Source organism: Hoplias malabaricus, chromosome 1 (assembly GCF_029633855.1).
Source record: "Hoplias malabaricus isolate fHopMal1 chromosome 1, fHopMal1.hap1, whole genome shotgun sequence".
In the NCBI taxonomy this organism is placed as follows: domain Eukaryota; kingdom Metazoa; phylum Chordata; class Actinopteri; order Characiformes; family Erythrinidae; genus Hoplias; species Hoplias malabaricus.
This window is the reverse complement of record NC_089800.1, coordinates 58,534,088-58,560,183: the sequence shown is the minus strand read 5'-3', so window position 1 is coordinate 58,560,183 and position 26,096 is coordinate 58,534,088.

Here is a 26,096-nt window from a genome sequence, read left to right as displayed (position 1 = left end):
CTAGATAAAAATATAAGATTTACAGCATCAAACATGAGAAGCATCTATCTTAGATCCCATTAAATGTGCCCAGTAGGGTGAGACTACTGAGATCTTGCCTAAAATTTAAGAGGACATGTGAGACAGGTTTCTTGTGTTTTTCAGTCCTATGCAGAAAGCTGCAGATGGGGTTTAAAATGAATTTTAGTTTTCTTATGTTTGGAAAGTGAAAACTTCTGAGCACAAGCTAGAAATTATACTTTTATAGATTGCATCCCATAAATTTGAAAGCTCAGTTTGCTGTCGTTCTTTGACATTTATGAATGTTTTTGAATAGATCCGCCTGTTTTTGAGTCTGTGAGCAAACTGCTTGCCATATGTGCTCCTCTTTTTAAGTATCCAGTTTATAGTTGGACATGCTCTAAGCGAACCTGCCAGCAGTAGACTGTTCTAAACTCATCAGTCACTCCACATCTCCTGAAGCTCTTAGATCACTAATAGAGGCACAGCAGTTTCTTATAGGGTAACGTCAGCTCAGGTTTTGTCATTGGCTGTAAAGTGTCAGCTGTCAGTCTTCAGGGTATTTTTTTTCTGACTCATGATGGGCTAAATAATTTTGTGGTGAGATGCTAGTTGGATCTCGAAGACGTATGGAAGCATATTTTTTAATTGGCAAGCAGTGCTGGACAACCTGATATGGGAACAAAATGAGGTTCATTTGAGCACCGTAACAGTACACAGATCAGCCATAACATTATGACCACCTCCTTGTTTCTCTCAGTTCCACTGACCAAACAGAAGCACCTTGTAGTTCTACAAATAAGAGTGTAATCTATTTGTGATGGTATGAGTGGATCAGACACAGCAGTGCTTCTAGAGTTGTTAAAAAACACAGTGCCACTGCTGAACTAAGAATAGTCCACCAACCAAAAATATCCAGCCAACAGCATCCTGTGTCCACTGATGAAGGACTAGAGGACGATCAACACAAACATTGCAATAGCAGATGAGCTACTGTCTCTGACTTTACATTTACAAGTTGGACCAATCAGGTAGGTGTGTCTAACAGAGTGGACAGTGAGTTGATACAGTGTTTAAAATCTCTGGTGTCAACCATCATTTATTACTTGCTTGATAGTGAGACTAAATAATCACATTTTCCTTGTTCTTATCATTTGTAGAAAGAAAGTTCCTTCAAAAGGAAGCAAATATGTCCAGAAAACAGTGACACAAAGGACTTTACATAATGTCCTGGCCTAACCGTACATCCAGTTTCTGCCTTTTTTATTTATTTATTTTACATTTTTTGCATAATGTAAACACAAGCAGCTGCACTTTACATAGTGTGAGCATTTAATGATGTGGGCTAATTGAAACATGCTGAAATTACTTGGAATTAACTCTTTTTGCGTTCATGTAGAATGATATTTCTTTCTCTTCAAAACCCTTTAGGAGTATTTTTCTGCTTTTTGGACAGTGGTGAGATGCGTTTGTATAATTGGGCTAAACATTTTTCAGGGTAAAAAAATTCTTGCATCATCTGTAGTAAAGGCTCACTCAGGCTAATGAGAAGTAAGACTGTGTAAGTCTGACATCACTGCTGCAATGAGGAGACAGTGTTGAGTTTACTGTAAGTATGGACATCGTAAGACATGGAATAATCGTAATATAAATACTTTACAAACACCCTTGTGTAACGTCTTATAGTTCTGAGTTAAGTCAACCTGAAAATGAAAATTCATATCTTTAGTCATATATACCGTATTACAGACAAAACTCGTTTACCTGTAATATTTGCAAGTCTCTAAAATATATTCTGTTTTTTGTTATTATATCACAAGGCTCCAAACAGCAAAGATTAACAATATTAGCCAATAACATTGTGTTTCCTCTCCCCCTCCCATCACACTGTCAATCAAGTAAAATCACAGAACTAGCTCAGAGACACTTGCTGATACTATGCTCCACTTTGGAATGTATCAGTTTGGAAAAACAATGCATTCTCTTGTGTACATTCTACATCTCTACATTCTATGTATCTTGTGTTACAGCCTGACTGGCTTTGATTAATTTAATTTGAAGACAAAACAGAGAAACTCCTGTCAAGCAATTTGCACATTGTTGCTTTGAAATGGTATAAAATATCCCCCAAATAAGACATCTACCTCATGCTGAACATTATTTTTAACAAGTTCCTTACACCAGTGGAATTCTGATTTTATCATGCATTCCTAAGAAAGTGTGGGAGAGTCCTATAACAATCCTTCAACACTTTTGATCCATACAGTTAATTTATTTTTAAAAAATGTATGGTACTACAAAGATACAAAATTCACAAAATAAGAAAACTGCTATGTAGAATGCATTCATAGCAATATTCTGTGTAATTTTCAGACTTTGCAGACTCAATCATATGCAGACTTTGGATAATGACAGTTGTCTGCTCATCCAGACATTGTCATTTATTTAATTATTATCAGTATGACACTTTGGTGAAGTATTAACGGTCAGTTTCAGAAATTATCTGCTGATGCTGATACATACAGCACTAGAATTAGTGGCCATTGGTCTTTAAGTGATTCTGTGAATTAAAGTCCCATGCTCTTAGAACCCACAAATTAACAGCAAAGGCTTTGCTTGATAATAATTTGAAATTGAAAAAATGCTCATATTTAGCTGTGAAGCTGTAGTTAAGGGAAAGTTACTTATTTTAAAACCAAACCTCTAATTATCACATCAGTGGCTTGAGACTTGTACCCCAGAATGTGCTAATAATGTGGCCTAGATTGAGGCATTTTATTCCACCTCATATGTTTTCCATTAAAGCCTGCTGGGAAACCTTGAAAAAGGGAGGATGGTGGACTCAAAAGGCAGTAAAGATTTTGCAAACATCTTAAAGTCAATTTAGATGTCATATTAACAACCATTTTGAATATCATACATGTATAATAATCTATTGTAAGTATTAGAAATAAACCTTATATCTCTGTCTTATATCTCTGTCTTGGTTGTTTTGATACCACCAGCTCTGAAGAATATTTTGTAAAATGACATTTTCTAATGTTGACTAATCAACATAATTTTATATTCAAATTAGGAATGTTTTTCCTTTGTCTGGTAAAGTTACCATTTTTGGAGATACAGGGTTTTGTTCCAAAAGTAAAGATCTGCAAACATGAATTCTGCAAAATCTTAAGCCTTTAGGCAAAAGATAAAGCTACAGTATTTATCTGGTCAAAAAGCACTGTGATTTCATATATGTGAGTGTGTTAACCATTTCTACACCTTTTGTCCAGGATGTTTTACCGGATTTACATATATACAGGGTTTAATTTATCAGTCTGCATTAACATTAATCAGATACTGGTAATTGAATCTTTCCAGTATTGCATTAAATATGATTCAGATATTGGTTTTTACACAAACCTACAGGTTGTTTTTTCACAAGTCTCTGAGAGACAAATGATCAACCACAAGTTAAAAAGAGGATGCTTTATGAAATGCCACCAACTGTCACCTCTCTCTCACTCTCTGTCTTTTTTCTCATTTTCAGTGGCACAAAAGTATGTGCACAGAAGTACATCATACCAAGCATTTTTTCACACGCACACCAGTTTTTTTTCTCACCTGATGAATACACACTCATCCTTCTACTTTTATAAAGTGTCAATAACCTGACTCATTCCACAAACATCTGAGCTGAGATTTGACATTACTGCCCTGTAAATATAAATGTATATATATATATAATGCAGCAGACACTGAGGCAAGCAGTAGATTACAGAACTAACAAAATCTGAACATTGACTCACAGGTAATTCTGGTTCTGGCTTGTTTTGGACTGGTTTGGACACAGGGAACAAAAAACAGTGTGGTAGTAATTAACACAAAATAGAACACAAATACAACACAAGGCATAAAAATAAACTGTAAACTTGTCAAGACCCCATAAATACCAGAGAAATAGAGATATATTTATAAATGAGGTGTCAAACATGCAAAAGTTTAAATGGTGTTCATATTTAAATGGCCTTGATGCCTGTTTATATTCCTGTAAAATGAACAGAAATCTAATAATCTCTGCTGAAGCTACCAATACCTCCCCCAGGGGAGTTAGACAACTTCTGTGTAAAAGGATCAACAGGGAGTGAGCAAGAGACCTGGGATTCACCTGAGTGAATTTTATAAACTGTGCTGAACAAATGTATGTTTAATGGATGGCGATCTATGTATATGGGCTAGAATTACGAATTACACAATTAACATGCAACATATCAGCATTCCATTGGCCACAAGATGCCCAAACAGTACAAGACCTTCAGTATAAACCCTGTCAGCCAGCATTAAGACTGCCCTGCAAGAAGCACTACCATTGCTCACAGGCCCGTGTGTCATAAGCATGTCTGAATGATGCTGATTTTCAAGCAGGCTTCATCAGCAGGTCTGATGTGATCAGATCTGAGCGCTATTCCTAAGTCACTGTGAATAAGAGGGTCTGCCACAGAGCTGAATGTAAAAGTGGCTCTGCAGTGACCTGTGGGTGGAGAGTTGTAGCTGGACAGGTCTGAATAATAATGTGCAGGTCAAAGGGATTCATAATGAGTAGTAATTAAGCACTTTTACATTCAGTCTTTGACTGGACCTGGCACACTGCAAAAAACATGCCATCATCTTAAACCTAGCATCTATAGTTAATATTTTACATAGTTCATTCCTTCATTCATTCATTCACTCATAGTCTGTAACTGCTTATCCAGTTCAGGGTCATGGTGGGTCCGGAGCCTACCCGGAATCACTGGGCACAAGGCAGGAACACACCCTGAAGTGGCAATATACTCATCTTAGTTTGTGCTTTTCAATGTTTGGAGTTGTTTCTGTTGTCTAAAAATACCTATAAATACTCCAGGTGCCTTTGCAATGACCAGAGTGAGAAAGACTAGCATTCCAGAACAAGTTTTATTATTTAGTTTTTACTCATTTACAGACACTGGGCCTTTGTAAACACAACAGACTGGTTTTGAGCATGCAAACAGTCTAGAGAAAAACAAGTGGTGAGGAAACATGTACTGAATTTTATAAAAAGTGTTTTTTGATTACAGTTGTGAACGACGACTTTAAGGGTGGCTTGTAGATAGACAGTTCAATTCATTGTTGCAGTATTCTGAGATTGCATGCAGTGTTTCAGTACTCTGCTATAGTGAAAAAAAATATTCCATTACTGTAACACTGTAACTTTGTCCTGCATGACCCCCAGCTTGGCCAAACAGAGTGTTTAGATGAAGTGATGTTTTTCAGAGCTCATGAGTACAGAGAACAGGCCCTAGACTCAGGCCAGCAGTCAAAAAACAGGCTGAGAACAATGGGGAATCTGGCAGAGGTTCAGTGTGCTGCATGCTCTAATACATGGTAATTGTTTGCCAGCGTCTCTTAGAGGGGACATTCTGTTCAGCCTGTAATTACAGACTGAAGGACATTTACTTTTTTCTCTTCCTTTCACTCAGTAGACAGCAGCACATATCTTTAGAGAGCACCGGGCTCCTGCCAAGGGCGGCTCTTCAGGAGCCAGATTTGTTGCCGTCTTCATTTGTGAAAAAGGCAAAGCCAAATAGAAGCTGAGTCTCAGAGATTCTCTGGGGAGCTCTGTGAGGAAGTTCATTTCTTTCTAGACACAGGCACAGTCACAGCGCCTTAGCGTGAAACAAGATGAGAAACACAGAGTGAATAAAAAAGGCCAATATTCTGCCTTCATGATTCTGACCCTGTTTTTTTTGTGTCCACGTGTACAGTGTGCAGTGTTGAATGTGTTCTGGCCTTTCTCTTCACTAATGGCTGCGTCACACTGATGAGGCCACCTGCCTGGAGCTTTTACAAAATGAATATCCAGGAAACGTGAATAATAAATGATACACATACACCATATAAAGGAAATGCCTGCTTCGGAAGCCTCTGAATACAGCCTTCAAAAACAATGGATACAATTGTACTGACTCATGAACAGATATAAGATATTTTGCATTGCTTGTGAAAATAAATCTTCAACATTCAGTTTGTTCCTCTGTCTTTACAATCCCTGCTTGAAAACTGAGCTTCAAAATCAAGTATTTGTGTATTAATATACTCATGTACTTACACTGACCATAACACTCTAGTACATCTGTTACTTGTAATAACAACTTATAGACCTTCAAAGTGCACCTGTGAGTAATTGGCACTGATAAAAGACACAAATATCATTTTAATGTTATGCCTAATCAGTTTAGATAATGCCATATTAGCTCCACTGAATTCACAATTTTGTCACATTTGTCACATTGTAACAAAATATCACATAATGACAAAAAAAATCATGTTAAAAAAAGAGTGTAAAAAGTGCTAGAGAGGAAATTGTCAAGTAAAAATGACTATAATCTTTGATGTTTGGGGGTTAAATGTAATATTAAATGTCACTGAAAAGTATTCTTTGCCTAAAAAAAAAAAAAAAACAGATCCAGTTTAATCTACTTCTGTTTTGCTTTTGTATTACTATTCAATTTGATGCGCCTTAATATCATACCTATCATCAAGGCTCTGAAACAGGGTAAGCAAATATATAACCGCAAATATATGACCACAAAATGTTTAAAGTCCCTCTGAGAGATGTGGGTTTAACATCGACGCAGATGAACACTTCTGTTTGGCTCTCTTATGCAGCGATTTTCTACTGTAAAGGCCCTAAGTCACATTTCCTACAGGGAAAGCTGTGGGAGCCTCACCAACCTGGGTTCAGAATCCAAGATGGCTACCCACGTTTAAACAGTGTGTAGAAGCGTTAGTATTGTACAGTTTACTAGCACTTCTATCTATTAGTGTCTCATTAAATCAGCCATACACACAATTTTGTCCCACTGCTGTATGTGGACATGTTCCATCGTGTTTTGATGCATACATTTTTCTGAAAAACTGGAACATGTTCTGCTCAAGTGTAAAGTTATTCCCAGCTTGTCAAATAGGTTGTTTTCAGTCGTGTTCCAGTGACACACACAATCCAGATGGAGGGAAACAAGTGAAAAATAGAATGGAGGAGTTAATTTAGGTGACATTACAATAGAAAGGTACAAACAAATACATCACAAAATATGTAGGAGGTGATGCATATGTTTTGGAGATTATTTTGAAGACTGTAAGATTATAGTTCCATTGAGGCAGTAATAGACTTGTCTTCTTCTCCAGATGCCCTTTAACTCAAGGACACTAAAGAAAGCTCACAAAAGTACTGAGACACAGCTTGTTTTTAGCAGACTGGTTGACCACAGTATCAAGGCACTCCACAATGACTGTTGTGTTGTTCACTTAGGATGTCTTGTGGATTATCCGAGCAACAAAAGCATTCAGTGCTGTGATGCCTCTGTATGTTATGGTTGTTTAATTAAGATAACATACGTCCATCGCCAGTGGACACTCACAGCACTCACAGAACTTAGCAAATTAAAATACCTGCTCATCATAGACTGCACAATCAAGTTAGCTTTCCATTCCACCTTAAATAGTGTGACTGCACATTTAAGGTGGAATGGGACACTGGTGAATTAAAAGCTTACTTCAGCCTCATGAGGCTTTAAGAAATAAGTAGTGTTTTACAAAGTTCTGTTGATCCTGTCTTTGTCCCTCCATCTGCAGTTCACACAGTGACGTGACGTCATCAGCAAACAACATATATAGCTGCTTGGTCATGAGCCCCCTGCATCAGGAATTGATGCGGTGGAGCTGTGTTTTATTTGGACATAAAAGGCAGGGATGATAAGAGTGACATGCCCATTGGACGCCTTTTTAATTTTTTTTTTGTAATTAAGTACAGTTCTTTTGCGATTTTATTGGTTATTTACAATGTCCATATCACTATTTGCCTGAGCAAAGACTAAAGATTTATTAAACAAAGAATATTAAGCAAAGAATATTAAACACAGTTGATTTTATTGGAAGGATCAAGATGACGGAATTGTGCTGCAACTCCAAGACTCGCATGATTTTATTCCAATTTTAGAAATCTCTTGAAAGGTGCAAGGTTGGCATTACAAGGTAAATGAAACTCAGCATTGGTCCCTGATTAGGACTGAGTCTTATGCTACCTACAGTGCACTAGAGGACTGAAAAGATTCTAAAAAGACATTTAAAAGACTAATGTCTGACCCTTTCTTCCATCTAAAGAAAATAAGTTTTTAGTGAGAGAAAAATGCTAATGCTAGCCAAACTCTAGAAGAGTTTGAAACGTTTTTCAGGAGACTGAAGTCTGACACCCTCTCACATCTAAAGACAATGTCACAGACTAAGAATCTTGCTAATAGTAGCCCTGCATAAGCAAAGACTAAAAACATATAATAATGTTAAACACGGTTGATTCCGTTGGATGAGGAAAGGACTTTTGACTTGAGAGTTAAGACTCTCCTGACCACTTTATTCCCATCACCAATGACCCAAATGACTTTTCCTATGATTTTACTGTTGCAGACAAATTCTCAAACTCTGAATAAAATAATGTTTTTTGACATTTGGCGTGACAGGGTCAGGAGATCTGCCGTTATAGGAGATCGTTTTTATAGTCTTGAAATTCTGATAAAATCAACTGTGTTTAATATTACACTTATTATTATAAGTGTTTAGTATCATGAAAAAAGTGATGTGGGCATTGAAAATGACAAAATAACATCGCAAAGTACTGCATTTAATGTATGTAAACGGTTTATATTTCATTCATTCATTCACTGTCTGTAAGCGCTTATCCAATTCAGGGTCGCAGTCGGTCCGGAGCCTACCCTAAATCACTGAGCGCAAGGCGGGAACACACCCTGGAGGGGGTGCCAGTCCTTCACAGGGCAACACACACTCACACATTTATTCACACACACACATCTACGGCCACTTTTTTTGAGCCACCAATCCACCTACCAAGTTGTGTTTTTGGACCCTGGGAGGAAACTGGAGCACCCGGAGGAAACCCACACAGACACAGGGAGAACACACCACACTCCTCACAGACAGTCACCTGGAGCTGGACTTGAACCCGCCACCATTTATTTTTGGATTATTTAAATAATTATTAAAGAAATGGTGTGATCTATATGCACACCAAATATAACTGTGTCAATTCCTAATGCAGGGGGCTTCTGACCAAGCAGCCATAGCCTACTTGATAAGTTGGCAACAAGAATGTGGAAGTGGCAGTCATCTATAAAACTGACTGCGAAGCAGTAGTCACTAATAACTCTGCGCAAAGATCCATCCCCTACACTGTTAATTTAGTGACTATTGTCACTAAAGGTACAGTGTATATGTAACATTTAAAGGCACAACAGTGGTTTTAAACTCTAGTTGTGTTCCTTATAGGTACATTACCTTCTTTCTTCTGAAAGGGATAATAATATCTATAAGCTTTTGTTATAATGCCTTACAAAATGAAATAATGCATTCTAAGTCATGGAGAAGAAATAGGGTATATGAGTCAACGTAACTTAAAAATCTACAATTAATGTAGAATATGGCACAAGTTTGTTCCCTAATTAAAAGTGCTGAATATGTACCCTTGGGGGTACCACCACAGTGACCGTTCTTCTGAGAGTGTACTGTTGAAGTTGATTTCTTGTAATTAGTGACCCTGCAAGATTCTTAGTCTTTGCAAAATCATAGTTTGTGACTAAAAGCGGTGACGTCACCTTTAGATGCGAGAGGGTGCCTTAGTCTCTTAAAAGTCTTTTCTAAGTTTTGTAGTGTATGGTTAGCACACCATACGATCGAAATGATGGGAGCACATTTCAACTCTAGCAAGACGTGTGATTTTATTCAGTGACAGTGAAATCACTTGAAAAGTCATTCGGTGTAAGGCCAGCATAAGAATTAGCACAGACTGTGGATCATTCAGGGTCACAATTTCCCTGATTCAGGACTCTTAGTCTTCACACATTCTAGTTATATAAAAAAGGGAAAGCTCCAGAAGTTTTTTTTAATCTTTAGTTTTCCATCACGTATTATTTCTGGAAATGCCTTTTTTCTCTGTCTTTAACTGTATTTTGGCTCTTAAACTCTTGCCATGTCTGGGGATTTCAACAAGCATTGTTCAAATGGACAGATGGATAATTCCATGGTCAATTCACCCCCCCCCCCCCCACCCCATACACACACAAACACACACAAACGCACACACACACACACTTTTCTGTGAGTCGTCTTTCTCTATGTGATCACTTTTTATCAGGTTTGGTTTTCAGTTTTCTGCTGCTTCTTTTTTCTCTTCTCCACCTCTCTTATCCTCCCTCCAATAACATCACTCCCCATACCACACCAATCTTCTGTACTGCTGTCATCTCTTGCCAATCATTTTTCATGGTTCTAAGCTTTTTGCTTTTACTTTGTGCTCACTTTCTCTCTTTCTTCTTTTTTCTTTTTTTATACAGCTCCAGCACAACTGTGAATGTTCCTGTTAACTCTCCAGCAGACATGTGATAAGGCATTTGCTCCCCCCCCCCACACCAATTCCCCAAAGGTGGGAAATACTACAAAGGTAAAAAAAAAAAAAAAAAAAGACCTGTTCCATTTCTCATCAAGTGCTGGATAAATACAGATAACGATCACTACTTTAGGTCTCCACTGGAAGCAGTTACCAAAGAGAAGTAAAAAAAAAGGTTATTATAAGGGGATGGGGGGGGGTGGTATTGGTTTTTACAGCTTCCATCTTTTATCCACTGCTTTTTGAGAGAAGCAATCAAATTTCGCACTAATGCATTCATTTAAATTTCCAGTTCAAATAAAACAAAATTGCACTACGTGGCCAAACTTTTGTGGGCATATGCTCATTCAACATTTCTTCTGTAATGAAGGGGATAAAATAAGCAGCTTGTCCCCATTTGCTGCATCAACAGCCGCTACCTTTCTAGGAAAGCCATTAGATATGATGCTGGAATATTGCTGTGAGGTTATGATGGCAGCCCTGAAGTCAGGTATTGATGGAATGTGACACTCCAACTCATTTCAGACAACAGTCCCACTGTTACTTGTGCCAAAGATGTTTGTACTTCTAATCTGAAATTAATTTTGCAGTGCATTAAAACATTCATTTGAGTATCTGCAGCCCAACAACCCACAAAATGTAAAACAAGACCTCACAGTTAGTTGTTTGTGGTCTGCCTTAGAACCATTCAGAAACCAATATATAAATATATATTTAAATTCATTTGTATTTAAATAAGTCTGGAGCATCTAATTTTATTTCATGTTTTTAAGCTGAGATCATACAGAGCTGAGCTTGTCATATCTATGTCCATAATGGATGCATTTTAAAGTACATTTTGTTTCTACATTACTGTTATTTATAACCATTAAACAATCATATTATTTTGATATATGGTATTATTGGACTGTCTTTGTAGTGTTGTGATTCAGTGCAGTTTCCAGGGACTGACTCTAAAAATGCAATAATCTTTTATGATGAATATTCAGGTTTAAAGTTTTTGAAAGTTTATTTCCTCTCCTTTTTAAACCATTTTATTTTTTAAAAACTTGATCTGCAGGGGCTTTCACTTTGACTGACTGTAAAGGCTGATCACCAGCTCTTTATAACTGAGCTTAACTCTGAAGCTGGGACTGGGAGAGTCTGATCACTGCCTCTATAGGAGCGCTCACTCTGACACTCTCACTGGAGAATGTGATCACTAACCGACTCTTTATACTGAAGCTCCAGCTGAGTGTAGAGTCTGATCTCCAGCTCGTTATGGCTCACCCTCCGCTAGAGAGTCCCATAACAAGCTGCTTACACTGGAGCTCACTTTCAGGCTTGGACATTTCAAACATGGAATGTTTCAAAATGCAGACTTCCTCCTTTTTCCCCAGAAAGCATTCTACATTGTTCCACACTCTCAAAAATGAAGTTTTTTCAATGGGTCTTGGCTGAAGCATATAAGTTGACTAGAAGTAACATTGTGTGGTACTGGAATGGATAGTCACAATTGAAGTATTCATGTGTTTTATGCCATTTAGGACAGTGGCACTACAGATAGCATCACTGTCACTCAGCTCCAGGGCCCTGAGGGTGTGGGTTCAATCCCTGCTTTTCTGTGGAGTTTGGTGTGTTCCCTCTGTGTTTCCTCTATTTTATAACACAATCAAAACACAAAACTGATTGTCCACAGGTGTGAATAACTAGGTGAGTGTGTAATGCTCTGTGATGGACTAGTGACCAGTGCAGAGTATGTTCATGTTGTGCCAAATTGATTTCATGTATACTCCAAACTCACTGTAGCACTGATCAGGATAAAGTAATTACAAAAGATATATGAATGAATGAATGAATGAATGAATGAATGAATTAATTAATTAATTAATATTACAGAAAAAATTTATAAAATATTATAAACACATTCCAGAATGTTGCAACATGTAATTCTTTATTTCTCAATATTGCTCAGGGCCAAATACTTTGTAAATTCTATTTTTTTTTAATAATAATATTATTATTTTTTCTTGTTCAGCAAATTGCATCACTATTGTCTCCAATTATTAAGATGACACAAATATATATATTGGCACCCCTAGTTAAAATATGTTAAAAGCCTTAAAAAGCAACCTTCAACTCAAGTAAAAAAAAAAAAGAAAGAAAAAATCCTCACTAAGAAATAATTATTTCCCATAAAACAACCTGTTCCACAATTATTGGCACCCTTAACAATTTATTGGAAATAAATGTATTTGAACCATTTATGTAATTTCTACTGTAGTGTATAAAGTGGATCAAAGTATCTCGGAACCTTTAATTTGTAATTCATCAATTCCTGTTTCCCTGGGGTATAAATATGGCGTTACACAGAGGCCTATTTCTCTTACTCACTCTTAAACATGGGAAAGACAAGAGAACACACTATTCAAGTAAAGCAGATGTGTGTCGACCTTCATAAGTCAGGCAGTGTCTACAAGGAAATAACCACTCACCTGCAGAAGCTCTTATCTATAGTCAGAGCAATCATCAAAAAGTTCAAAACATCTGGAACTGTGACAAACCTGGAAGAGGACGCAAGTGTATCTTGCCCCAAGCACTGTGAGAAGGATGGTAACAGAAGTAAAAAGTACTCCGAAGTCCACTGTAAGAGAATTGAATAAAATGGTAGCATCTTGGGGTTACGAGGTCTCCCAAACAACCATCAGGTGCTATCTCCATGCCAACAAGCTGTTTGGAGGCATTCACGGAGAAAGCCTTTTCTCAGTTATACTCATAAGCGTACATGGATGGAGTTTGCCAACGGTACTGGGATTTTAACTGCGACCGTGTGCTTTGGTCAGATGTGACCAAGATAGAGCTTTTTGGCAACAAACACTCTGGCGTAACACCAAGGATGAGTACGCAGAAAAACACCTCATGCCCACTGTTAAGTTTGGGGGAGGATCAGTGATGCTGTGGGCCTGTTTCTCCTCCAAAGGGCCTGGGAACCTTGTAAGGACACATGGGATCATGAACTCTTTGAAATATCAGGATATTTTGAATCAGAATCTGGTGGCCTCTGCCCGAAAGCTGAAAATGGGTCATCACTGGGTCTTTCAGTAAGATAATGACCCTAAACATGTGGCCAAATCTATTCAAAAATGGTTCACAAGGGGCAAATTCAAGCTCCTCTCATGGCCACCTCAGTCTCCAGACCTCAACCCAGTAGAAAACCTGTGGGGTGAGCTGAAGAGGAGAGTGCATAGGAGAAGACCAGGAATCTGGACGATTTAGAGAGGTTGTGCAAAGAGGAATGGTGAAAGATCCCCCTTTCTGTTTTCTCCCATCTTCTGAAGAGTTATAGGAGAAGATTAAGTGCTGTCTTGTTGGCAAAAGGAGGTTGTACAAAGTACTAACACCACGGGTGTCAATAATTGTGGAAAAAATGATTTCATTCAAAAGATGTATTTCTTAATGTGTGATTTCTTTTTTTCCCCCCACCAAATAAAGGCACTTGAATTAAAGCTTAGATTTTTCTCTTTCTTTGCATTGTTGTCCTATATTATTATATTATTAACCAGGGGTGTGTGTATGTATATATGTATGTATGTATGTATGTATGTGTGTGTGTATGTATATATATATATGTATATATATATAAACCGGATTCCAAAAACATTGGGACGCTAAACAAATTGTGAATAAAAACTGAATGCAATGATGTGGAGATGGCAAATGTCAATATTTTATTCGTAATAGAGCATAGATGACTGTGAGTAAATGTAACATTTTAAAGGAAAAATATGTTCAGTCAAAATTTCAGTGTCAACAAATCCCAAAAAAGTTGGGACAATAAGTGGCTGGAAAAAAGAAATTGAGCATATAACGAACAGCTGGAAGACCAATTAACACTAATTAGGTCAATGATTGGGTATAAAAAGAGCTTCTAAGAGCGTCAGTGTCTCTCTGAAGCCAAGATGGTAAGAGGATCACCAATTCCACCATTGTTATGCAGAAAGATAGTGCAGCAATACCAGAATGGTGTTACGCAGCGTAAAATAGCAAAGACTTTTAAGTTATCATCATCAACCGTGCATAACATCATCAAAAGATTCAGAGAATCTGGAACAATTGCTGTGCGTAAGGGTCAAGGCCGTAAAACTCTACTGGATGCTCGTGATCTCTGGGCCCTTAAACGTCACTGCACCTCAAACAGGAATGCCACTGTCAAGGAAATAACAGAATGGGCTCAGGAATACTTCCAGAAAGCATTATCAGTGAGCACAATCCACTAGTGTATCAACGCTCCGTTCAGATGCCTGCATCACTGATGGTATGGGGTTGCATGAGTGCTTGTGGCATGGGCAGCTTGCATGTCTGGAAAGGGACCATTAATGCAGAGAACTATGTTCAGGTTCTAGAACAACATATGTTCCCATCTAGACGTCATCTCTTTCAGGGAAGACCCTGCATTTTTCAACATGATAATGCCAGACCACATTCTGCAGCAATCACAACATCATGGCTACGTAGGAGAAGGATCTGGGTACTGAAATGGCCTGCAGTCCAGACCTTGAATCTATAGAGAACATTTGGTGCATCATAAAGAGGAAGGTGCGACAAAGAAGGCCCAAGACGACTGAACAGTTAGAGGCCTGTATTAGACATGAATGGGAGAGCATTCCTATTTCTAAACTTGAGAAACTGGTCTCCTCTGTCCCCAGACATCTGAGTGTTGTAAGAAGAACGGGGGATGCAACACAGTGGTAAAAAAATGGCCTTGTCCAGTTTGTTGACACTGTGAAATTTTGAATGGACATATTTTTCCTTTAAAATGTTACATTTACTCAAATTAAGCTTTTGATCTGTCATCTATGTTCTATTACGAATAAAATATTGACATTTGCTATCTCCACACCATTGCATTCAGTTTTTATTCACAATTTGTTTAGCGTCCCAACTTTTTTGGAATCCGGTTTGTATGAATATGACACTCTGTGTCATATATTTTAATTGTAGCACAGTCGTCTCAAGCCAACGTACTCCAAATGTATGCCTACAAGCAAGAAAAAAACCCTTTGATTTTGATAATCAGAACCTTTTTATGCAAAAGTGAAGTGACTGAAATATCATTTAATAATTTAAACCCTGCTGTCATAATGCATGAAATACAGGGATAAGAATATATTCTGCAGTTCTCAGCTGAGGGTAACGCATTCATGAAGCTGCAGAATTGAGTGCTGTCTTCCCTGACTTAATCAGAGGATTGACTTGACATTTTAACATCTTCTGTCTATAAGTAGAAACCCTGCCCTTTGCCTGCTATTAATTCACTGTGCAACGTGCATAGTATCAACCCCAGCTTTGAAGCAGCTTCTGTTTTTTTTCCTTTCTCCATTGCAGTATGAGTGACATTTGCGAAACTAATTTCCTGTGTTGAGGCCCTACACGATGGAGCAAAATGAAAGAGACTGTTACACTGATGGCTGTGGAAGATATTGGACGAGAGGAGAAAATTTGTCTGTAGGGAAAGACTGGAGAACAACAACACAAAAAATGGGGAGAACAAAAGAGATGTATGAGGAGCTTGTTAGTGCAGGCAGAGAGAGACAGCTGTTAGGGCTGTTGTGTGACATCCTGGCCCTGTGTGTGTATGTGTGTGTGTGTGAGAGAGAGAGAGAGAGAGAGAGAGAGAGAGAGAGAGAGAGAGAGAGAGAGAGAGAGAGAGAGAGCGCGAGAGAGAGAGCGAGAGCTTGAAGTGAGACACTTGGTTTTCTCAGTTCAGTTCAGTGAGTTAAGGGGGAGGGGGAAGGCTTTATGTCTGAGTAGTGCCAGATCCTTTTGGGCACAGAGTTCTGCAAAGAGTTCTATAAAGAGCCCAATCAGCTGGTGCACGTGTTCCAGCATTTGATAAGCCCCAGCTCCAGCTCTCTCTTTTGTGTGCTTGCTCTCTCTCTCTCTCTCTCTCTCTCTCTCTCTCTCCTCTCTGACACTCTCCAATAGTGTGGCACTCTATCCACTGCTCAGCGGGCCGGCCAGCCGGCTGACACATGCTGGCACAGGACTTTACAAGATATTTCTGCTAGATTGGAATCATAACGAGTCTGGAAAACATAAATGTGGTGATGAAATTATAGCAGCTTGTTATTGCTCTAAATGTGCTCATGAAATCAGACTGGAAAATATACACACTCTGATGCAACTGATGCTTGCCGTTGCTTTAAATATGCTTTTAAATCAATATTCCTCTCAAAAATACAATCACAGTGATTCAGTTGTACTTTTTTTAATGAAATAATTGATGCAATGGATCATATTTGTTATATTTGCTCACTGCTGATATTGCAGACATGTGGGTTTTGCCTGTAAATGACAGACTACATGTACTTACTACATGTAAGTCTTTTCTTCTTGAGTCGCAGGTATTAATAAGTTTGCTTCTCTTTGCTGCAATAACAGCCTCAACTCCTCTAGGGAGGTTTGTGCAGTAGATACTGAAATATTTTCTGCTGGAATTTGCTGACATTCAGACATGAGAGCATTAATGAGGTCAGTAACTGGTGTTGGATTATTAGTTATGGATCACAGAATCAGTAAAATGTACTGAATGTACCTAATGTGCTCTGTCACTAAAGATTTGCACTGCTTCATAACTCAATGCTGGGGGCTTTATACTCCTCTAGCAGACACCTGACACTGGTAAAAGTGAGTTCATGTGCAGCTTCTCCAGTGTCTCAAAGCATGTCATGCTTTTCTGTGGATTAATTAAGTCTGTGCCCATAATGGATGTGTCTTAAAGTACTGGAACTCACTAAATATAAGAGTACCTCCAAATATTAGGATGCAGAGTGTATCATAGAGTGTATACACAGATAAGTTGATAAGTTCCCTTCCAGTGTAACAGTAGTCGATTCTTAGCCCAGCAGATTAAAACTATAGTCTATCCTCCAATGTCCAATATTGTGTCCAATATAAGGAAACTAGCTTCATAATACTGTCGTATGCTTCAATGCCTGGAGAGCTCTAACCCTGACCTTGTCTTGACTAAAGCACCATGAAGAAGCCTGTACTGCTCATATCAGGAATGCATGGCCATGAACAGCACATGGTACGGCTTTGATTTAAACCTGACACTAAGTAACAAGGCCTCCTCATTACAGGAATCTGCTGTGCTTTAACCACACCAGCCATTCGGGTTGATTAACATTTTTCAGTTGGCTTCAGTCTTTTTCAGTTGATTAAAAATCATCCACTGTTGTAGTTCATCAAGGGGAAAAAAAAGTAAAGCTTTAGGCTCAATTTAGTTTTCATTGACAACGTCTCATTAGGTGTTCTTAATTCTAATTCCCCCACACTTACCGAGGAGATATAAAGACGTATCCCATTAAAACAGTTCTGGAATGCAAAATGTGACATGAATCCTCGGGAGTGACCGAAAATGACCAAGAGTCAAGAGAAGTCGGGCGTGAGTGGTGGCATATAATGAATAATTCTGAAGCTTATAAACTGGCCTGTTGACAGCAGGGGTGTGAGGGGGGTACTTCCCTCACTTGAAATTCAAAAGGGGTAGACTGTGGACACACAGAATGGCACTTGGAACGGGAGTACTGTTATGCATACATCAATACAGATGATCCTCAGAGGAGTGGGCTGAAGAGCTGTCACCATCTGGACTGTGGCCTGCCTGGTTCCAGAAGCTGGAGCCCAGAGAAATACACATCCAGAAGAGAATGGAAGCTGTTCCGTCCACTCGGCTGCACTCACTAAAGCACAGCAGGCCCTGGGGAATCTAGGTGTGCAGCACGACTCATAATGAACTTATTCAGAATCTACTGAAACATTAACAGCCTGCGATCTGCATATAATCAAACAGTGTTCCCTTCACCTGTGGACTTCACTTGCACTAGGGTGGTCTTCCAGGATGGGAGTTTGGTTGAATATTGGAAGAGATGAATAGGGGGCTTCTATCTTTATTTTATAAATGTGGGAAATTAAAAGTATCTAATAAACCCCAATACCAGCATAAATATGCAACAGTTTAAATAGGGGATTAACATTTAGAGAACCAGTGTTGTTCAATTATATTATAGGTTATGGGGGGGGGGGGGGGGGTAAATATTTAGATATAAATAAGTCCATATTAGAAAGGTCAGTGCATAACGTTATATAACATATTAAGCTGTAAAAAACATATGAAACAATATTTTTCCCTTATTACCAAATTGATCAAAACTAATGTCTGTGGGATATTTCTGAGTAGTTTTTAAAAGGGTGGAGTGGGTGGTAACCTGTGTCCCCACTAGAAATAATACCCATGGATGTCATGTGTGTACAACAGATATTGTTCAGATACTTGATATGGTATACACAGAGTTGCCAATTTATTTACTACGATTACCTAGCAGCTACTCTGCTGGGGCTTTACTAGGAACATCTAACCCACAGGTGTGTTTTGTACCTTTACAGTCATTGAATGTTGTCCATCTGCTGCAGGACAACTGATCAATCCCCTCTTCCCCATCTGTCAACAGAAAGTGACCACCATAGGACCAAAATGACCAGAAAATGTGTGGAAGGTGAACTATTCTCAGCTCAGCAGTGACAGTGATGTTGTAGTGTGTGTTGTGCTGGTACAATTATGTCAGACACAGCAGCATTCCTGGGATTTTTAAACACCTCAATGTCACTGCTGGGTTGAGAAGAGTTTGCCACAAAATCTCCAGCCCTGTGGCGAAGGGCTAGAGGACAGCTGACACAAATCATGCATGGAAAAGAATGAGCTGCATTAGTGTGCAGAAGTCAGAGAACACAGTGAGTAACCCTCTTTTATTCATTTTTACTCAAAATGCTCATTACATTTTGTTATTCATTTGCAGAAGGTATTTTTATATACATATTATAGAAACTACTTTTATTGGGAGAGAGAGAGTTAAGCTGAAATAGATGTTTCCAAAATAATGGGCTGATTGACCGAAAGCTCACACCTCAACGTTATTATCATCATGTGTTTGGATTTACTGAGACTGTGAGAAAGAACATGTTACCAGCTTCTTACGCTTAATTAAATAAAACAAAGGGTTTAATTATGTGCCTTTTTACAATGTTTTCTGAGTTTAACCCATCTGTGGCAGTATATACACACACACACACAGTAGTACACTAGAGGCAGTGGACACACAGCCAGCGTGGCCGGAAGCCATCCCTGGCGCCTGAGGAGCGGTTGGGGTTTAGGTGCCACTTCAGCCATGGACTGAGGAAGTAGGCCAGTGTTGTTCCTTCACTCCCACCTCCCCCAATTTTCCTGTCGGTCGTGGGAATCAAACCAACAGCATTTCAGTCCTAAACCCCCTTCTCTAACCATTAGGCTATGGCAGTCCAGAATGGATTGTAGTCTAGAGGAAGTAACCACATGGCTAAGATGATGCAAAACATGGCTAAACTGATGCTAGCATTGATGGTGTAAAAATGATTCTAGGAGACTTTGGTACACAGCTAATTTCACTAATTTTATGATGTGTAATTTTGTACATATAGTATATGTTTGAGGTGTTGTTCATAGGAAAGTATTTACTCAGTAACACATGGGCTACAATAATTAATTGTATCTACAAAGTGTGTCTTTGCAGTACCTGATAAAATGGCCAGGGCAAGGTACACATTATAAAGTGGGTATTGCAAATCTCAGTGCAATCTCCTTGGTCCTTTAGACAAGCTCATTAAGGGAGTTTTGTATCCACTGTGTCTGCTATGCAGCATGAAGTGTATCCCAGTGGAAGTCAGTGGCTAGTCCAGCAGGAATCAGTGTGTATGCTTGGGGCATCTCCTGTCTGTTACTGGCAGTCAGCAAATGACAGAGTCACTCTCATGGTCTTCACCTGCCATTGCTACCTGCTAGTGTCCACTTATTCTCTTGGGGTTGTGTGTTCATAGCACTGGCAGTTAGATGAGAGAGAAGCTGGTCAGAGGTCACTGGGTGACCACAAGCTTTAGCTACTTTATTCAGGAGATGCCACCCACATCTCTGTCCCCAACACACACACACAATTTCTTTCTCTCAGAACTTGTTAACTTCACCCTCTTGCTCTCTCTCTCTCTCTCTCTCTCTCTCTCTCTCTCTCTCTCTCTGCTTCCTGCCATGCTCTCCTTCCCTCTCAGGTCTTCTACCACTCTCAAACTGATACAGTTTTCTTATTATAGTGTACTCTCACCAGTATAAAAATATTTGGCCAGATGTACTCTGTATGGTCCACCTTCAGATCCACTTACACTGTCCAGTGGGCTGCTTTGTTGTTTTGTTGTTTCCTGCAGTAATTGTAACTAGTGAATTCAGCAATGAATTCATGACAGCATGGAATGAAATGGGCAGCTCTGGAGCAACTGCACAAATTTGGCATATATTTGGCATTGAATTAAAAAAAAAACCCTCTCTTGCCGTGCAAGATTGTGGTTGTGCAGCTGAGAAAATTGGAGCAAACTTTCACAAAAGGTAAGACATTTTCAGTTTTATTTGGTTATCTAAGCTTATCTTATTTAGCAAAGTTTAACTAAATGAGTGCATGTTAGCTGATTTACCTCATAGTTAACAGTTGTTTCACTGATGTCAGCCAGCAAGTTGAATTATGTTCCTTTGGTGACATTTCACTAGGGTGACCAGACGTCCTCTTTTACCCGGACATGTCCTCTTATTAGACTTAAAAAAATGTCCGGGCGGAATTTCACAAATGTCTGGGATTTGGTTTTTTTAGAGCTTACATAGAATTTCGAGATGCTTTTTGTTCACAAACTAGTCCCGCCCTCCCCTACTCTGTTTTGTTCGCTTGAGTGAGAAGGGGGAGTGGTGAAGTAGCCTAAAATCTTCTGACTGTGGAGCTACCGTTATTGGTCGATAACCTTCTCTGTAAACATTTAATTGGTCAGTCTGTACATCAGTAGTCTCCCCCCCGAGACGTGTCCTCTTTTCCACCATCTCAGATCTGGTCACCCTACATTTCACAGACAAATATAACTTTACTGGCATGGTTTGGTGGAGAACCAAGAAATGAAGCTTGCATCTGAGAGCTTAGTCAGCTATAGCAAAATTAGCTAAGTATAATGACTGTGAAATGTCACATAATGTTGACTGGTAGCTATGTTAGCTATATGTTTACATGCAACCCCATGCTACGAATCCTTATACATTTGGGATTGAGTTATTTGAGGTTACCTGAGTATTGTGTACCATAGCAAACCCAGTTAGCTAACTTAACTCATTAGCCCATATCATACTACACAGTGTGGGTCTTGTTGAGTGGTGCTGCTTTTGGGGCAGGTGTGCCCCAAAAGTGTGGTTATTAGAAGAATGCATAGAGAGAAATGTGAGAGAAATGTTTTTCCTGGGGCAGGATTACTGTGTTTTTTGGGGGTAAATCATGCTTACTTGAACAATAGGCAGAAATGTACTGTGTAATGTAAAGGCAGAATGTATATACTGCTCCGAGGGCTTGAGAAACTGAATATATGCATATATGTACACCTCATGGAAAATATTTTGAGCTGTGGTTACACCGTGCATATCAGCTTATAGACATATGGTTGATAGTATGTTTAATACACACAGTATGTTTAAACATTTCAATCAAAATTTAATATTGCATAATCCAAAAAATTAAAGGGAATACTTACAAGGCAATGATAGCTGATTTCAGTTGTTTCATTGTTTATCATATTGAAATATTTCAAATGGATGTACTGCATGTGTATGCACACTCTTATAGTACCACACTACACTAGCTACCCTGCACTTAGAGCAAAAGCTACATTCCCCCTGCCCTCAGAGCAGAAGCTACATTCCCACTGCCCTCAGAGCAGAAGCTACATTCCCCCTGCCCTCGGAGCAGAAGCTACATTCCTCCTGCCCTCAGAGCAGTAAAGCACTACACTAGCTACATTCCCTTTGCCCTCAGAGAAGTACTACACATACAATAGCTACATTACTTTTGCCCTCATAGCAGTAGCTGCATTCCCCCTGCCCTCAGAGCACTAGCTACATTCCTCCTGCCCTCAAAGCATTACCACACAACACTAGCTACATTCCCCTGCCCTCAGAGCAGTACCACACTACACTAGCTATATTCCCCCTGTGCTTAGAGCAGAGGTTACATGCCCCCTGCCCTCAGAGCACCAGCTACATTCCTCCTGTGCTCAAAGCAGTATCACAAAACACTAGTTACATTTCTCCTGCCCTCAGAGCAGTACCACACTATACTAGCTATATTCCATCTGCCCTTAGAGCAGTAGCTACATTCCACCTGCCCTCAGAGCAGTAATACAGTACATTTCCCCTCCCATTAGAGCAGCACTGTTACACTACACAGTACATTTTTGCCTTAAGCGCAAGATTAAGCAATAAAAAGTCATTAAAACATTGTTTAAGTAAGTATAAGTTACTCCAAACAAAAACAGTACTCTGGTCCCAAGAACAACATTTCTCTCACATTTCTCTCTATGTATCTTTCTAATAGACAGCACTCCTGCCCCAAAAGCAGCACCCACCCCACACCGTGTAGTATGATATGGGCTAATGAGTTAAGTTTGATAACTGGGTTACTCAGTTAATTTCATATAACTCAATCCCAAATATATAAGGATTCCTAGCGTGGGGTTGCATGTAAACATGTAGCTAACATAGCTACCAGTCAACATTATGTGACATTTCACAGTCATTACACTTAACTAATTTTGCTATAGCTAACTAAGCTCTCAGATGCAAGCGTCATTTCTTGGTTCTCCACAAAATCAAGTAAAGTTATATTCGTCTGTGAAATGTTACCAAAGGAACATAATTCAACTTGCTGGCTGACATCAGTGAAACTACTGTTAACTCTGAGGTAAATCAGCTAATGTGCATTCACTTAGTTGAAGTTTGCTAAATAATATAAACTCAAATAAGCACATAAAACAAAAAAGACTGAAAAACTCTTACCTTTTGTGAAAGTATGCTTCAATTTTCTCAGCTGCACAACCACAATATTGCACTGCGGGAGAGTGTTATTTATTTATTTTTTGGTCTTTCAAATTTTGGTTCTGCCTATTTTGCCCCACCCCCACTACAAAATGATTGGTTATCTCTCTGAACCAAAACTTTTCTTTCTGCCCTCAGAACAAGTTTGTGTAACTAAAACTCCCATCTGCACACATTTGAGATCATGCCCAATGACAAATATCATCAAATTAAGAAAAGGGCTAGATTACCTCAAAGACTAAACACTAAACATGCTAAACATAAGTGTATGTGTCAGGATGTGGTGCAAATTGCGGCAAGTAGACTGATGTAAATGCATAAATGCTAGTTTAATGAATTAATGACAAATAAGGACTGAACCTAAAATGAATGCAGACCAAAGAAATCAATAAAGAAAGAAACAGACTAAACAAAGCACAAAAAGACTAGAGAGAGTGAATCCAAGGACAGCAAAAGTAAACATGAAACAAGACATTAAAAAAAACACATAAATATACATTAGGAAAAAGTCTAGAAATGGAAACCAGAAAAAATAGACAATGCAAGGACACAGAAACTAAACCTAAAACTTGAAAACAGAACTCACTAACTGAAACCAAAAGGAATACATGTTAACACAAGAGGAACACTAGGGGATAACACTCGAGATTGAGACAGCACAGGAAACAGGAGAAAAAAAGAAAGACAAAAACTCAACCATGGAAAAAAACATAGAAAGATACATAATACACACAGAGCATTAGAAAAGAAAAAGGAAAGGATGACTGACAAGCAAAGAAACTAGGACTAGACTTTAGAAAAACAAACAAACAAAAAAATAAATTGGTAAGAATGACCTTTTTTGGCTCATGGACTCCCCAGGAGTGTAATTCAAGTTTACAATTCTGTCGTGAAATCAAGTCAAATTCAAATGCTCCCTCCCTCCCTCCCTCCCTCACACACACACACACACACACACACACACACACACACACACACACAGAGAGAGAGAGAGAGAGAGAGAGAGAGAGAGAGAGAGAGAGAGAGAGTAACCTAACCAAATGAATGAACATAAAAAAATGAGGTTTTATATACTGCAATACCCACAACTCAGAATCATAGCAAGCCAAGCTAACCAAACTACAGTATGCTGCAAAATCAAACAAGAGAATTAGGACAAATGACACTAAATATGAACAGATCCACTTAATGAAACTAGGCTGAATCAAGGAGGAGGGGCCTCTGTGACAGTATGGCATACATTCACCAGAGCAATTGTTTTTGACTTCCAGTGTATAATGCAGTGGTATATTATACAAAATCATTTCTAGCTGTAGTTCCAAACAAACAGGCCCGAGCTGAGCTACAAAACACTGTTCAGTTAATGGCAGGCTCTGCTGGCTTGTCAATTAACACCAGAGAGAATGGACTACATTAGCTATAAAGGGTTCTGTAAAATACTTGTGTTTTAATAATCTTAAAATGCAGTTTACAATGCTTTTGAATTTTACGATGTTTCCCAATAAACTCGACCTGAATCTGTAAAATGAGAACTAATGGAAAAGGAAGAAGAAAAAACAGTGATTCGTAAAAGCTGACATTGTTTTGTCCCTAACAAAGGCTATTAAGAGCTTCTGACCACAGGCTGGTACGTGTCCAATCTGTGCTTTTGTCCTTTGTGTAAATAAGCCAACTAAAGCCACAGAGAGAGTGAGTCTCCTGGCCTTAATGGCTTAGCATCAGTGAGAGTACAGCACATCTGCTCCTTTCATATTATATTTACCTCACCCTAGCTGTTAGTCCAGCTGAAAGATCAATGCTGTTTACTCAGGACTAATGTCACATTTTTTAAATAACATATAATACAAAGCCATGGTGATGTGGACAAGGCTGAAAGAGAGTGCATTTACAAGAGACATATTTTCTGAAAGTAAACAGGTGTCAGGATGCCCTTAAGGTAGTGGTGTGAGTGTAGTGTTACTGTCTTTTTACAGTAACACAATCAAAACACAACACAAGCATATTCATATTTCTTGATATTTGTATGTCAAAATAATGTCATACACTTTAGCATCAGAAATACTTAGAAATATATTGCTATAATTATGTCAAGAGCTTTATTCAACAGCAATATCCATTGTTTGTGATAATCATTTTTATGCTAACTGCATAATAACGGCAATTGAACCCTTTGTGACAAGCGTTTACCATGTTTATATTTAAGATGTATGTATTGATTTAACAGACAGTACAGCAGTGGGAATGAAGTGAAAATTAAATGGCCTTCACAGGCTCTCACAGTGTCTAACATAGTACAGTTAAAACATGGCATAAACCTGCTGAATGCTTGAATGAGGGTTTTTTTTTCAGCAAATAAACTGCTAAGTAGTCATTTGTGGTCTGAAATAATGTTTATCGAGGGACTAGATATTAGATATATAAATGAAAAAAGTGACAGTCTCTTGGGGTTAGCGTTTAGCTTAGCATTTACCACATTTCTGTTTATTATCATACTCCCTGAGTTAGCGGCACAAGACAACGTGGCCTGATATTATCTGCTACAGACAAGAGTGATTCATGATCTGCTACTGACCATGTGAGTCTGATATTGGTTGATGATAGTGTATGGGACCCATATGAGAAAAATGATCTGAGAAATTCAAATGTAAAACAACAATTAACCTTATTTTTTCCATGCTC